This window comes from Lampetra fluviatilis, chromosome 22, assembly GCF_964198595.1.
Source record: "Lampetra fluviatilis chromosome 22, kcLamFluv1.1, whole genome shotgun sequence".
Lineage (NCBI taxonomy): Eukaryota > Metazoa > Chordata > Hyperoartia > Petromyzontiformes > Petromyzontidae > Lampetra > Lampetra fluviatilis.
The window spans coordinates 12,856,255-12,870,248 of record NC_136296.1 but is presented as its reverse complement, the minus strand read 5'-3'; positions in this window follow the sequence as shown (position 1 = coordinate 12,870,248).

Genomic DNA, 13,994 nt, shown 5'->3' with positions numbered 1-13,994 from the left:
CAAGGAATTGTACGCAGCACTTTCACCTATGAGATGGAGCAATGAAATTAACTCGCGTGCTGGTGGATTGTTACATCGCGGAAGAATGAGAGATTGCAACGGTTTGATGGGGCCTACATCTAGCAGTTGATTGATCATGGATGATGATGATGATAATGATGACCATATACCAACGTACAAATATACTTAAATTTTGGCTGGGAAAATAACAACCCAGCTGTTAACCAAAGCTACAGCTTTCCATCTGCCCACAGATGGTTCCCACGTGTATTTAAGGATTCAGCTTTTTAAAGCTGTGTAAGGTGATGGTTAAGCCACTGCATTTCGCTTGTATTTTTTTATCAGCAATCCGGCCACAGCTACGCAATTAACATTTTAACCGTAAAACATTACAATGTTTAAACGCTGCGGTGGATTAATACGTTCGTAAAAATGAAAAAATGAGGAAAAATTCCCTGCATGAATATTAATCCCTTGTGGCCTCACGGCATCCGCAAAGCCGTGGGCAGGGCTCTGGCTCGTAGCGATGAAATATTCAGATCGCGGTAACTCGCCCTAAGTGCGCTGCGATTTAAAATAAATCCGAGGTGTCTGGCTGTCCTCACGCTGCCAACGCCGAATGCGGTTGCACTTTCGGAGGCTGATATTTCGCTGCCAGTAGTTGTTAAGTTCCGCCAGTGTACGTCAAGCAATGTTGACAAGGGAGGGCCACGGCGCGCGCCGGCGTCTGGGGAAATACGTTCAGACATCGCAGAACGTCAATTTGTTTTGGAGTGTCTCCAGCGCCAGTGTGTGGGGCAGTGAAATGGAACTGGCTTATCTGATGGCACAGGTGATGTGGGCGGTGTGGGATGAGATGATAATCTGAATCATGTTGGTTCCGCATCTCTTCCATCAGCTTTTCCATTTTTGGCACGTTTGTGCGCAGACCTTCACAGATTACGCGTCGCTGACCAAGGTCGCGAGGGATTCCGGTAATCTACTCTGCCTCTCCTAAATTTATCTCTTCTATGGATTTTCATGGCAAAATAATATACTTGTGATGTTTGAAGAGTACATTTCACTGGAGCGTAGTGCGCTACAGAAATATTGTGAACTAAACCAACGCGCACGCACGCACACACTGCGGTGGGTGGCTTTTTATGTGGAATTGTTAACATCGCCTTTATGGTGGCAAAAGGGTCATAAAATAACAAAAAAATAACACAGTAAAAAAAATCTCCAATATAAACATTGGATTTAAATCGTATGTTCGAGTGTGCATTTTGGCCTTAAAGAATATTTACGTACTGAACATTTAATGCTCTGCGAACTGCAACTGAGAAATGGCTGAGACACCGATTAAAATTGTAACGGAGTAAGAATCCGCGCAGCGTGGGGAAGTCTGGTCGACTAACCACCACGGCCAGCACAGCGTGGATGGGGAAGCCCTCGTGTAGCAGTGGAATGACACGAGCTCCGCATGGACAAAACTGCGCAAAATAAACCTTTACGAACCCATATCGGGCATCGGCATTCTATCGTTTCTTAACGACAATGACGACTTTCGTTTAGAAAGAAGGGACTCTAACGCAGCTGTCTTGCAGGTGTCTGCTTCGGTACAAATTCAAATGGGCACGTGTGTGTTGGTGTGTGGGTCTGTGTATGTGTGTGGGTCTGTATGTGCTCGTGGGGAGCGGTGTGGGGAGCGGTAGTGTAGTGGTTAGCGCGCTGCACTACGAACCTGGCGACCCGGGTTCGATTCCCGCTCACGGCAAACACCAGTGACGATTATCTGAACCGGTCCTGGGCCTCCCCTAGGTCGACTCAGCCTCAAATGAGTACCTGGTGCGTTGTGTAAACATCGCCGCTAGGGAGACAAAGGCGGTCGGGCGTGGTGCTGGCCACCCACCCCCTCGTGTACCGTTCTGGCCTTCATAGGTGCTCGCTAACAGCACTTGCCCCTACAGTCTGTGAAGGCTATACGGGGGATCTTTATCTTGTGGGGAGCGGTAGTGTAGTGGTTAGCGCGCTGCACTACGAACCTGGCGACCCGGGTTCGATTCCCGCTCACGGCAAACACCAGTGACGATTATCTGAACCGGTCCTGGGCCTCCCCTAGGTCGACTCAGCCTCAAATGAGTACCTGGTGCGATGTGTAAACATCGCCGCTAGGGAGACAAAGGCGGTCGGGCGTGGTGCTGGCCACCCACCCCCTCGTGTACCGTTCTGGCCTTCATAGGTGCTCGCTAACAGCACTTGCCCCTACAGTCTGTGAAGGCTATACGGGGGATCTTTGTGGGGAGCGGTTAGCGCGCTGCGCTATGAACCCGGCGACCCGGGTTCGATTCCCACTCATGGCCAAGACCACTGACGATTTTCTAAACCGGTCCTGGGCCTCCCCTAGGTCGACTCGGCCTCAAATGAGTACCTGGTGTGGTGTGTAAACATCGCCATTGAGGAGACAAAGGCGGTTGGGCGTGGTGCTGGCCACCCACCCCCTCGTGTACCGTTCCGGCCTTCATAGGTGCTCGCTAACATCACTTGCCCCTACAGTCTGTTAAGGCTACACGGGTGATCTTTGTCTTTGTGTGTGTGTTCTCAGGGGGAGAACGCTCGGGGCCAAACCGATGTCCCCAGGCTTTCTAGCTGCGCGGGACAAATGTCCATAAAGCCGCGTCAATCGTCAATCTAATACGTGTGCACAGATCCGAAATGCTGGCATTACGTGTCCATCAAGGGTAACGCTCTGGGTAAATCCACCGGGGGAATTTGTAAACGTTTCTGGAAACCATTCAGAGTCGGTAATGTGCAGAATAAAGAGTCTGTGAGGACTGTGGACTCTGACAAGCCCACAAGGGTTGTTGTGAGCCAAGGCATACCCGTATGTACGGTGATTTAGAAAATGTTGCTTACGAAATGCTTTATGGATGTGAAATAGATTGTAATTTCCATATGGTGTTTTTTTTCACCGTAATCAAACGGTCATCGTATTGAGGTCATACATACGACAATGCTGCACGTATGCATGTGCCAAAATATAAAATGGTATTTGGAAGTCGCTCCACTTCCCTGTGGGAGTGAGCGAGTAAGTGATCAGTTCACTACTGAACAAAGAGGTCAAACAGTTAAGAAAGACCTCCCAGTGAAGGTGCTCCAGCAAGCCCCGCTAGAGGGCATTTGACCTCCTCTTCCGTACTAGCCAAACTTCTTGACACACGTGGGAGTGCCCACTCTTTACCCCAACACACACGACCTGTGGAATGAACGAGCTGCGCTGGACTCATTTATCCTGCCGGTTGGACAGATGTGGAGAGAATTTAAGATGCTTGGGACATTGATTCAAGTGCCACCCTGAGGGATCTAAGCGTCGACCTTGCAAACCTAGTGTGCTAATAACCGTCACACCGCGAGAGCATTCCCTGCACATATGCATTGTAAACACATGTAACATAGTGTTTGGAAGTCTCTCGCCTATTCAGCGTGGCGTTTGGGAGTGGGAAGCCCGCTGCCGACTTGGCTTCCTGATATATTGACTATCAGCGTGGGGCTTTAAGCTTGGTCTAGATTACAGTTGTGATGTTGCCGCATCACATTGGAATTCTCTGAAACTTTTGAAACATGCAGACTTTCAAATGGATGCGTCTCGAGTTGTACCACACAACGCATCGCGGGGCCATACACCACGGCCGTGGACACCGATGCAGGAGCGTGCAGAATCTGATTTGTGGTTTCTCTGCATGTGAGAAGCGTCGTGGGAGGTTGATCGGGCTCTCTATTCTCGGGACACGTCCGAAGCTGATCATACCGTGCCGTGGTTCATCTGTGATTGACACAAATACATATATTGGTGATGAATACATATATGGATGATGCGCAACAAATAATTCATATAATCGTTGTAAATGTAAAAAAATACAACCCAGTACACTCTTGATGTATATTAGATTGTACAATATTAAGATTAGCGTTTAAAAATTTGATGAGACTAATGCTCAAAGTAAGGTAAATATAGTCAAATCAATGATTTATTCCCAGACCTGTGTCAATGCACTGCATAATGAAGACCTGCCCAGTCGTGTGAATTGTTTGACCATACCTCACCACGCTGGTCAGTGCGGATTGATGAATGGGCCCCACATGACCTGTTCAGATACCTCTCACATCCCCACGACAGGTCCAGCTCTCTCCGACACTGATGGACAACGATTCATCATAGCCCACAGTGTGACTCCGGTCGCCAATCTCAAACCACGGCGCACCAACTTTCACCGCTGCCCGGTTCCATCGCTTGTTGGCAGCAGCAGAATTCCGAATATTCAGCAGCTTGCTCCTGCAGCTATCCGCTGGCTCGCACGCCAACCTCCACTTGAACGCAGACACGATGACAATCAAACTACTCGCCAATCGAGAGGAGATCTCATCCGAGGGCTGGTTCAACTGTAACCGTTCATCTCCACTCGTAAGAATATGAACACATGAGACCTCTTTAACCTCCTTCGGTTGCCACTGGTGTTAGTCTCGGCCAGCGGCCGTCACATCGCGTGGCGACGTGCCGTGCCCAAGCCCACTCAAAGGAGACCTCCGTCTGTAGCGATGCGAATATTCTGCATAGCAAGTACATACGTGATTATATTCTTTGCTAAAGCAATGCATAAAAGCAGCAGGAATTTAAATAATTCACGTTTAGCCCAGCAAATTGGAAGAAGAAAATGCTTTCAGGAGTGTGGAATTTGCACTGTGTATAATTATTGTATAATTGTCAGTTAATTGGGAAATCGTCTATTATTGGTTTTCATTGGAAAGTCTCAGAAGGGAATTAAGGATTGTAACAATGAAGCATAGTTGTACCACAGCTTACACTGCCTAAACCACAGCACCTATAATTGCGCGAAAACAAGCCGCATTAATCACAGTTAAACTGTCGCCTTCAATTAAATACCCAATTTAATCCATTTCCCGAGAGGCTTTTTCGCTTTATTTAGCCATTGCAATCGCACTTGCGAAAAAAATACGTCTGTCTGAGAGCATTTGCATCTCTGCAGCGCAACGCGCAGCATCTTGAGAATTGCTGTCGTTACATCGCTCTCGGAAGTAAGTCATCGTCGGCAGGACGATATAAAGTGAGCCATGCAAATCAGCCACGCAGTATATAACGTACAAGATGGAATATTAACCTGAAGTCGCATGCGATTTCCCCTGGGTGGTGTTACCGCATGTTCTGTCATTGTCACATTCTGGCTGCTTGAAATTCATTTATTTATGGCCGTCTTTACTGCGCTTTTTTCCTTGTTGACTGCAATAAAGCAGCTGCTGGGGATGATTCATATTTAGGTGCAGCGGCTATTGACTACGGCAGCTTAAAAAATGAAACGGCCAACTTGGGAGCGTATATTTGAGAGCGTGCGGTAGGTTATATTTCTGGCTCCAGATGGTTTCGGAATCCCGTAGAACGGAGGAGGCCTGAATACAAAAGCCACGAGGCCACGCGGCCACGCGAAGAACAAAGGGAAGAGCCCCGCCACGAGATGAAGCCGTCGTTCTCGGGGTGCAGAACGAGGACTCGGTATCGTCTCGTGTGTCCCCCCCTTGTTGCGCTGCGCTGCTCGTTGAAGGGCTCCCCACACGGTCGCGCGATAATTTTTGACCATACTTCACCACGCCGGTCAGTGCGGCTCCGTCGAGGAGGGCACCGTAGGCACGGCAGCATAACAGTGCGGGGCAGGACAATGGTGGCACTTTGCCACCCACCGTGGAGCCCTCCGCAGCCGACAACACCTGCTACGCACGGCCGTCGCCCATCTCGGCACTATCCACGCTCAGTGACTCGAGAGGCAGGGAGCGCAGCACTTGGATGATGAAACAAATGCAAATCGGAGCCATGATTTCGACTTTCCAGACAACGTAAGGGGGCTTGGGCAGGGCGCGTCCATGACTAGAAGGGACGATGGCCGTGGGACGAGACTGGTGACGGAACGGCAGCGGAACGTCCCATCAAGGAGATGCAGCGGCGAGATGCGTTCTGGCGCCGGAGCGGTGTGGATTGTGGCATCGCAGGACCCTGAGGGCTGGCGACGGCGTGGGGAAGGAATTCATCCAGCAGTGGAGAGACAACGGCTGCAGCTGTTGACGATGATGAAGATGGCAGAATACAGAAGCCGGCAGCGATGAGCGCACGCCCTGACCCAGCCGGCTCCGAGGTCACGACACCCGCACCGTGGGCAGTGTCACGGCACGAGGCGACGGTGGGGGGGGGGGGTGGGGGGGGCAGCTGCCACTGCCCGTCCCACGCGGCGGTGGACTGTGACCAGGAACGTTCCAGCAGCCAGAGCCGTCCCCAGAGACGCCCCGGGCCCCGCGCTTCAGGGGCGGGGGGGGGGGGGCGTACGCGCTCCGACGTCGCGGTGTCGATGTGAGACTTCGCGTTTGCTTTGAAGGCATTGGGGGGCTCCTACGCGATGTGAGTTGCCCCGGGCCTGGCCCCCCACTATGGACGGCCCTGACGACAGCGCAGATGAGAAGTCCAACCCCGATATTAGTTTGGAAATCGCTATCACCACTGTCCCCCCACCCCCCCTCTATTTTCTCGCAATAAGGCAATTCATGAATGTTTCATGACGCAATATCGTTGTCACAAAGGTAATATTATACTCGCGCTATGAATTTTTTATGGGATTTTCCCCCCCTTTACTTTTTCATAAATTGGTTTCAAGTACATTGTGCTTTAAAAAAAATAACGCCTGCGCATAATACAGCCCGAAGCCAAAATAAAAAAAGTAGCGATAAAATAATGACGCAGTTCAAGCGGCAGGGGGAAATAATATTAAAACACCTTCAGAACATATCGCTGTGTTCTTATTAAAGACATCGCACAGTACGCAAAGTTCTTATAAACTAAAGTCACGGAACTAAACATTTGCAATTTGCAGCTCGCAGCATTTTCATCGCAACGGTGTCACAATGGGCACGGCTTTGCATAGGAAATGTTCACGTTCGAAAATCATTACACACATCTCCCCATTGCTGCATTAAATTACAGGGCAATTCATCAGTGGTTACATTCCATGTTCCCAGCAATCACTTACAACGCAGCGATAATGGCACATTGAATGAAGTCACATAACCCGCACGGCCGCGGCAAAAGCGCTATTGTTGTCAGGAACAGTAACTAAGATTATGTTTTTTTTTATCCTTTCTGCTCAATGACGGTGAGCTATTGGCAAAATACTCCCAATGACATTGCAACGGTGTGTGTTTTTAAATCTCACCACGCTCGCCCATCACTAACCGCGCCGCTGAAACGTTTGTGCGCCATCACCGGGCGCCGTGCGGGTAACGCGGTCCCACTCGAATCCCGCGCGGGACAAACATGTTCGCGTTGTCCGAGCTCAAGGGCACGTCGGACCGTGGGGGCGTGCGCCAGGGCCACTGGCCGTTCGCTCCGCAGCGCCCGGAGTCGATATCACGCGACTGTCCGTGAGTTGCCGAGCGATGCCGTCCAGTTCGTAGCGAAGAGAGAGAGAGAGAGAACAACACACCCTCTCTGGACATGCCCTTCGCCTTGCTAGTTATGATGACCTCTCTCTCTCTCTCTCCGCGCAGAATTCGTTTCGTCAAGTGCTGCGTTGTTTTTCCAAAGAGGTGGTGTCTCGTCATCACCACTCATTGCTGGTTTTGGCGAAAGCTGGTAACTTCCCTCTTCTGAGCCATGTTTGTTTGTTGTAGTACAGAGTTAGACTGATGACTTTAATCTAAGTTGTCTTGTGGTTGTTGTTGTTGTTGTTTGACTTGCATCCCACTGGGATTTTTGCACACAGCGTTGGTGTACGGTGTTTTTTCTGCAATATTTTGCTGTCTTTACTTGGATTTTCTGTTTGCACTTAGTCACATATTCACTTTAAGATGTTTTTTGTTCATGTTTTTGTTTTTTGTTTGTTGCGGTTGCACCCGATTCAAGAGCCGAATGGCTCACAGGGCTATACCTAATAAATGAACTTGAACTTCCCCAGCCACTCCTGTCCAGCACTGACCTTCCCACCTCCGTGATGCCGTCTCGCTGCCGCCGTCTCTTCCCCTGTGCCTGCTCAGTATGTACGCCACTGTCGTCTCTCTCGCCGCCCCGTCAGGTGGTCTCGTTCTGTGTCCTGCCCATATCCACTCGACTGATTTTATGGAGAAAAAAAAAACATATAAAGAAAAAATATGTCAACAGTTTGGGCTGCGAAATCTCGTCCGGAAATTATTCACGTTTCCAATTAAGACCTCATGAACTTGATTATATAACACACCAGTAAATAGGACAATTGTTTATCGTGGAGGAATAACACACGGAGGGCTTCACGGTGAGTGGGATCCCGAGTGGAGTTTGCCCTAAGGCTGGAAGTAAAGTCGCTAAGTTCTGACAAGTTTAGATTGAAGTTCTGACAAGTCTGTGTGGACAGGTGGTAGGTCTCCCTGTCATTGCCGGCAGGCGACGTCCTCCTTGCAAAGCGCGTTTGTAACGTCACGTGCCACCTGCAATCGCAGGGCAATGCACACTGAGCAATTAGAATGGGCAGGAGCCACAGTCGTTGACAGTTTATCCAGCCGATGGAAATACATTCTGTACGTTGCTGAATGCATTTGCACGCATGAATGTGCAGCCCTCTCTTTCCATCGCAAAATGAAATTGTGGGGAGGGGTTTCAGCCAAGATGGATCGGGAGCTGTAGGGTTGTTAAATCGCTAAAGCAGTTAATTCTTCATGGATAGTGCATTTCCTGACAGCAGGTCTGTATCGGAGGCCAAGAAAAACTAGTATTGATTGCTGCAAATATAACTTTTACTAATATGACAGCTGGAAAAAAAACATAGCGACTCCACAATGAACATAAGGCACGGTGCAGTTCATAATTTCTTTGGCAACCAATAATTTGAGGCCATTTCTGTCAGGGGCATGCAATTTTTCAAAAAAGTCATTGCTCGCGGAAAGGCGGAGCTTGGCGATGGATGGCATGGTCGGTGTGGCTCGAGTCAGCATCCAGAGAATAAAGGAACGGAGTACATCATGGGAAGACGAGGAGGAGGAGGAGCAGCTGAGATCAATCCCGTTAATTATTCCCGTGCGAGTGATTATCACTCCTGTGCGTTTGATAGCGGGTTAATGGTTACCCGTACCTACACTGCAGTGTAACGCCTTTCTGTTGGAACATGTGGTCCTTTGAAGGAAGGCTTTACATGCTAATTAGGATCTTTCATCTCTGCTTTGACGGGAGAGTCAAGGACTTCTCACATGGGTCGTGCATTCCAATGGAAATTACATCAATGTTTTTTTTTTCTCCGAAGGAAATGTATGTTTATGTAAAATACATGAGTTCAAATTCTCACGTTATTACAGCCGGCATGACCCCATTGAGCTAAGCAACTCTGGAACATCTACGACCGTCAGCAGTGGTAGCAGGACATTGCAGCTACACAGAGACGAGTTGCGCAGAGGCGCATGGAGTTGCACAGAGACCCAGGGACCACGGCCCAAGACCGTCGGCATTGGCGGCAGTTGAAGGACATCGCAGGGAGGAACCGTGCAAGCTAACAAGGACCAGCAACAACAACAACAAATTGTTTGTTCGACACCCACGCCAGAAGTTACTGCAGAGAGGATAAACAATGAGCCGGGCTTGCACATCAATCAACAACAGTATCAGAAAATCCTAGCACAGACCCTCGTGAACAACCCGTGTATATTTGCTCAGCCTCAGACATGATGGAGCCTCGTTAGAACGTTAGCGATCGTGGCAAAAGGTGGCAATAGCTGGATGCTCTTCCACCAGCATAGCAGTTTCAGGGTTGCACTTTAATCTTGGCAGGGTGGCTCCGCTCACTTTGTTTGGGCAATGCTATAGTATGCGTGCGAACACGTTTTAAGCGAGGAAGGCGAAGCGCGCGCACGCACGCGCTTAGCAGCGTCGTTCCGTTTCGAGCCGCGTGAGGAGACGAAGTCACGTGGCGCGTGGCTCTGTGACGTCATCGAGGGAGGAAAGGGGGCGGGCAGGCGCGTGTCCAACCGGCGAGTTTGAATGCCGTGGGCACTGCGGGATCTGTTGCGTCCAAGGTTTGGGCAACACTTTGATCGATTTGGTCTGTTGCCTCTCAATGCAAGTCCCTAAAATAGCATGAAAGGTTTTGTTCATATCGGGTCGTCGTTATGAGAGTTTTAGTGCCTCCACGTTTTCGACAGAGCTAATGCGTTGACGATTTGAACCTTAGTTGGGGAGAATTACTCGGAGTTAATATTTGTACATTTTATATCGATGAAACTGAATCCTGTCCTACCCCCCCCCCCTCATCCCACAAGTATGCAGCGCGTCTCTGAATAACGTCGCAAATGCAGCGCTGTTGAAGGATTAGTGCACGTATTATATTGAATAAATAACATGTATTCCTAATAATTGCGTTATTTAGCGATATAATAAACGCGTATACTGTGGCTGAGTTTCGTTGTGCCAGTGCACTATTCCTGTCCCATGCACAGCAATGCCTTTGGAGAGTCAGTTGTGACTGATGTGCATTGTCTTGATGTTCTAGAAGGGCTGCAGACTAGAAGGGCTAGAACCCTCACATTTGGGGGGCAAATATAGCGGAGATTCAGCTTCTAAATGAGTAAAAATAACCCAAAGGTGCTACAGGAACGCCTCCCCAAGCTGACCCCCCACCTCTCTCTCTCCGTGTGTCGGTGCAGCAGTGCAGGAATGCATCTCGCAGGGCGCATCCAGCCGAGTACATTAAAGGGCAAGATTTTGAACGTTTGAGATTTTGAACCCGGCCCTACAGAAGTTTGTACCTGGAGGTTTTGTTGACGGGCGCCGACTCCAGAATATGGCATCAGATTCAAATGCCTCGATTGTTGATTCTTGAGCCCCCATTCAGAACATTTTGAAGGGGCAACAGTTTAGCATTTTCTTTGTCAACCTGGAGCTCTCTGCACGTTGCCACCTACACACTGTTTAAGGGCGCCGAGTTAAATAAAATATTATATCGCCTTTTTATGCAGAAAAAATACATTATTGATTTTTCTTTCCACAATTGGGGAGCTGGGGGGGGGGCTGTGTATGTTATTATTTTTGGGGTTTTGGAGCTAAAATTGCAGTTCCATCACAGTAAAGAAAACGCGCTGGATGGACGTGTAATACGTCGGTACTCTTCCTACTGCTCCGACTGCTGTTGAGGTTGTAACGATTTCCGAAGAACTGCCCTTGATGGGAAAACCCGTGCCTCTTGGGAAGCGTTCAGCCGCAGTGTCTCTGAGGCTGTCAGCATCTTGGGCCCAACATTAGGGGTTGCCACCTGTCCTGGCTTTCCCAGGATCTGTCCTCTCGCTGATGAGTAAGCCATCATGGGAAATATGTCATTCTTCCATTAAACGTTCTCAGTTTAATAATAAACCGCTCAAGACAACGCAATTAGATGTCGTGAAAACTCAACACATTGGTCAATTACACTGTTTTAAAAAGGAAACTTATACAATATAATTACAAAAATGAATTGCATTTAATGTAGTTCTCCCTGATTCAAGTGTTGTGAGATTATCTTCTTCCCGTGACTGGCCCCGGGTATTTGCTTCTCAGAGGTGTCAACCCAAGCCGCCTGGCCCAGCTCCCTCCCCTCGGCTCACAGTCGCCTGTAGCGGCCTCACAGTCCCCCCCCCCCTCACAGTCCCCCCCCCCTCCCTCCCCATGCCATGCGGCAGCCACGGCTCCAAAAGGCTTTCTGTATTTCAGAGGAGCCATTTAGTCTTATAGTTATGTAACCTACGCATTTAAACATTTCTTATATAATATGTAACAAAAATTTCACTTTTTCCCCTTTCGTTTCCACTGCTACCTTTTTAAAAAATTTGTCCATGGTTTTACAAAAAATGTTTCTTAACAGAATTCGATATTTTAAGAAAATATATTGCCCCCAGGAATTGTGTTTTGTTATTATCGAGGTGTTACCTCTAAACCTATATTGCCATGGGATGCTCAACGACCTGTAACCCCTTCATCCCTGAGGGTGCAGTCTGGAGAAAAATCACGTGGATGAACATTTTCTGCGAATTGTGGCGTGTTCGTGTCAACCCTGGCAGTGCACTGCGTGTGCGTTTGTGCAATAGCGAAAGTTACTTAAGCTGCGACGATTAATCACTTATCGATCAATGACAGCCGCCCATAAATCCTAAATTCTGAAGCTGGGAAACCCCCTACAAGCCACGCTTAGCGTAACGTGCCTGATGATGTCACCAGGCATGGGAAAGCAGATGGAACTTATCTTGGAGAAATGCTTTCATGGTTTACAATGATTATTTTTGTAAAGCAATCTATTACTTTGGCTGAAAAGGTCTAACCATAATCGCAGGTTTTTATCGCCAAGTTTTGGGTAACATTTGAATCAATTTGGCAGATTTTTTTGTATAGGTTAAGTACCCGGTCAAAATACGATTATGATCTTAAATGTATCCTGCATTGGGTCACCTTAACGAAGGTTCTCGTGACCCCTTGGACCGGACCGACCGACAGTCATAGCTAGTGCATTAACGCTTTCAACTTTGCTTGCAAAGCGTAAAAGAAAACCCAGATTTCGATGTTCAGTAGAGTCAGGTTGCTTCCACGCGGAATGCCGAACCCGTGCTGAACAACTTCACAACCACAACCTCTGCCCCGGCCGCATCTTCATAAATAGTCTGAAGCTTCAATCTCCTCCCTGACCCCCCCTCCCCCCCGCTCTTACTTTTTAGCCCCTTGTTACAAGCAGCCCTTTGCCCGCCTCAGCAGTTGTTTCGTGCTATGGTTGTCCCACCTGATGACGGACCCTTGTGTTGCGCCCGAAACGTGGTCATTTAATTTATTTAGTTTTATATCTACGTGATTTTACCGAAAGAACCAAAGAGTCTGAAGCTTAAACCCCCCCTTCTGAGCTTCCCCCTTGTTGGCCGTGCTCGTGACCCCAAGCGGATGCCGAGGCGGTGACGATATCGCGTGACCCCTTTATTGCCACCAGGGCCTGTCAATCAGCAGCCTTGCGACTCGCAGCATCGAGGCCTGACGCCTTCGTGCGAGCGTGGTGTGCGGCGCGATGCACTTTTGCCGCGGTAACCGAGGAGCACCCGCGTGTGGGCAGAGTTGGCAGCAGCCAAATGTCTTTAATCCGGCTGCGTACACTGGATTCGCGTCAGGTCAGCCACAGTGGCTGCGGCGATTACCGAGTCTCACCTTTTGTGGAGACCCCCAGACACGACACTCGGCTGCACCGTGCACTTCCCCAGACTATTCAGTCTGGGTTGGTAGAGGAGGGCACCTGGTTCATTGATGTGAGGTGTGGCTGGATTGGAATTCGGGTCTCTGGTTTCTTGGAACAGTGCGTGAGCAAACTCCGCCACCACTGCCTCTCTATATGATAATGTGAACAGAAACAGTCGGGAAGGTGTCGACATTTGAGCCCCGGCGTCTGAAAGAGGTGCTTGGCATGTCGTGGATAGACAGGAGAAGCAATGCACAAGTCCGCAAGAGAGCACGACAGGTGAGCGTCTGTGGATATTGATTCGGCAGACGCGGCCACGCTGGGTGGGACGCGTGCAGGATGGGTGAGGGCCCGTTGCCTAAGCGGTCTCCACGTGTCCAACGACCAAGGGCCAGGACCTCACAGCGGGTGGAGGGAGACTGTGAGGGCAGATCTATAAGGTCGCCGCGTGTTTACCCTGCAGCAGCAGCAGCTGCTGTGAGACCAGGCTTTGTTTGGCCACGATGAGATCTTGATGTTGATCATAAATTAAATAAAGATAATGATTCAGTCTCTCCAAGCGGACGCGGGATTTTTTTTTGCTAAAGTGAAAAAGTGAAACTCTTTTACGCCAATTCATATTTTTTGTGGTTAGGCCACGTAATGACATGACAAAGTTTGTGTCTGGAAACGCGTGGGACATGGCCAGTGACTGCTCACGGCAGACATTCGCCTTGCTCGCAACGAGACGCCTCGGTGGCGAAGAGCGGAGGTCTGGGCTCA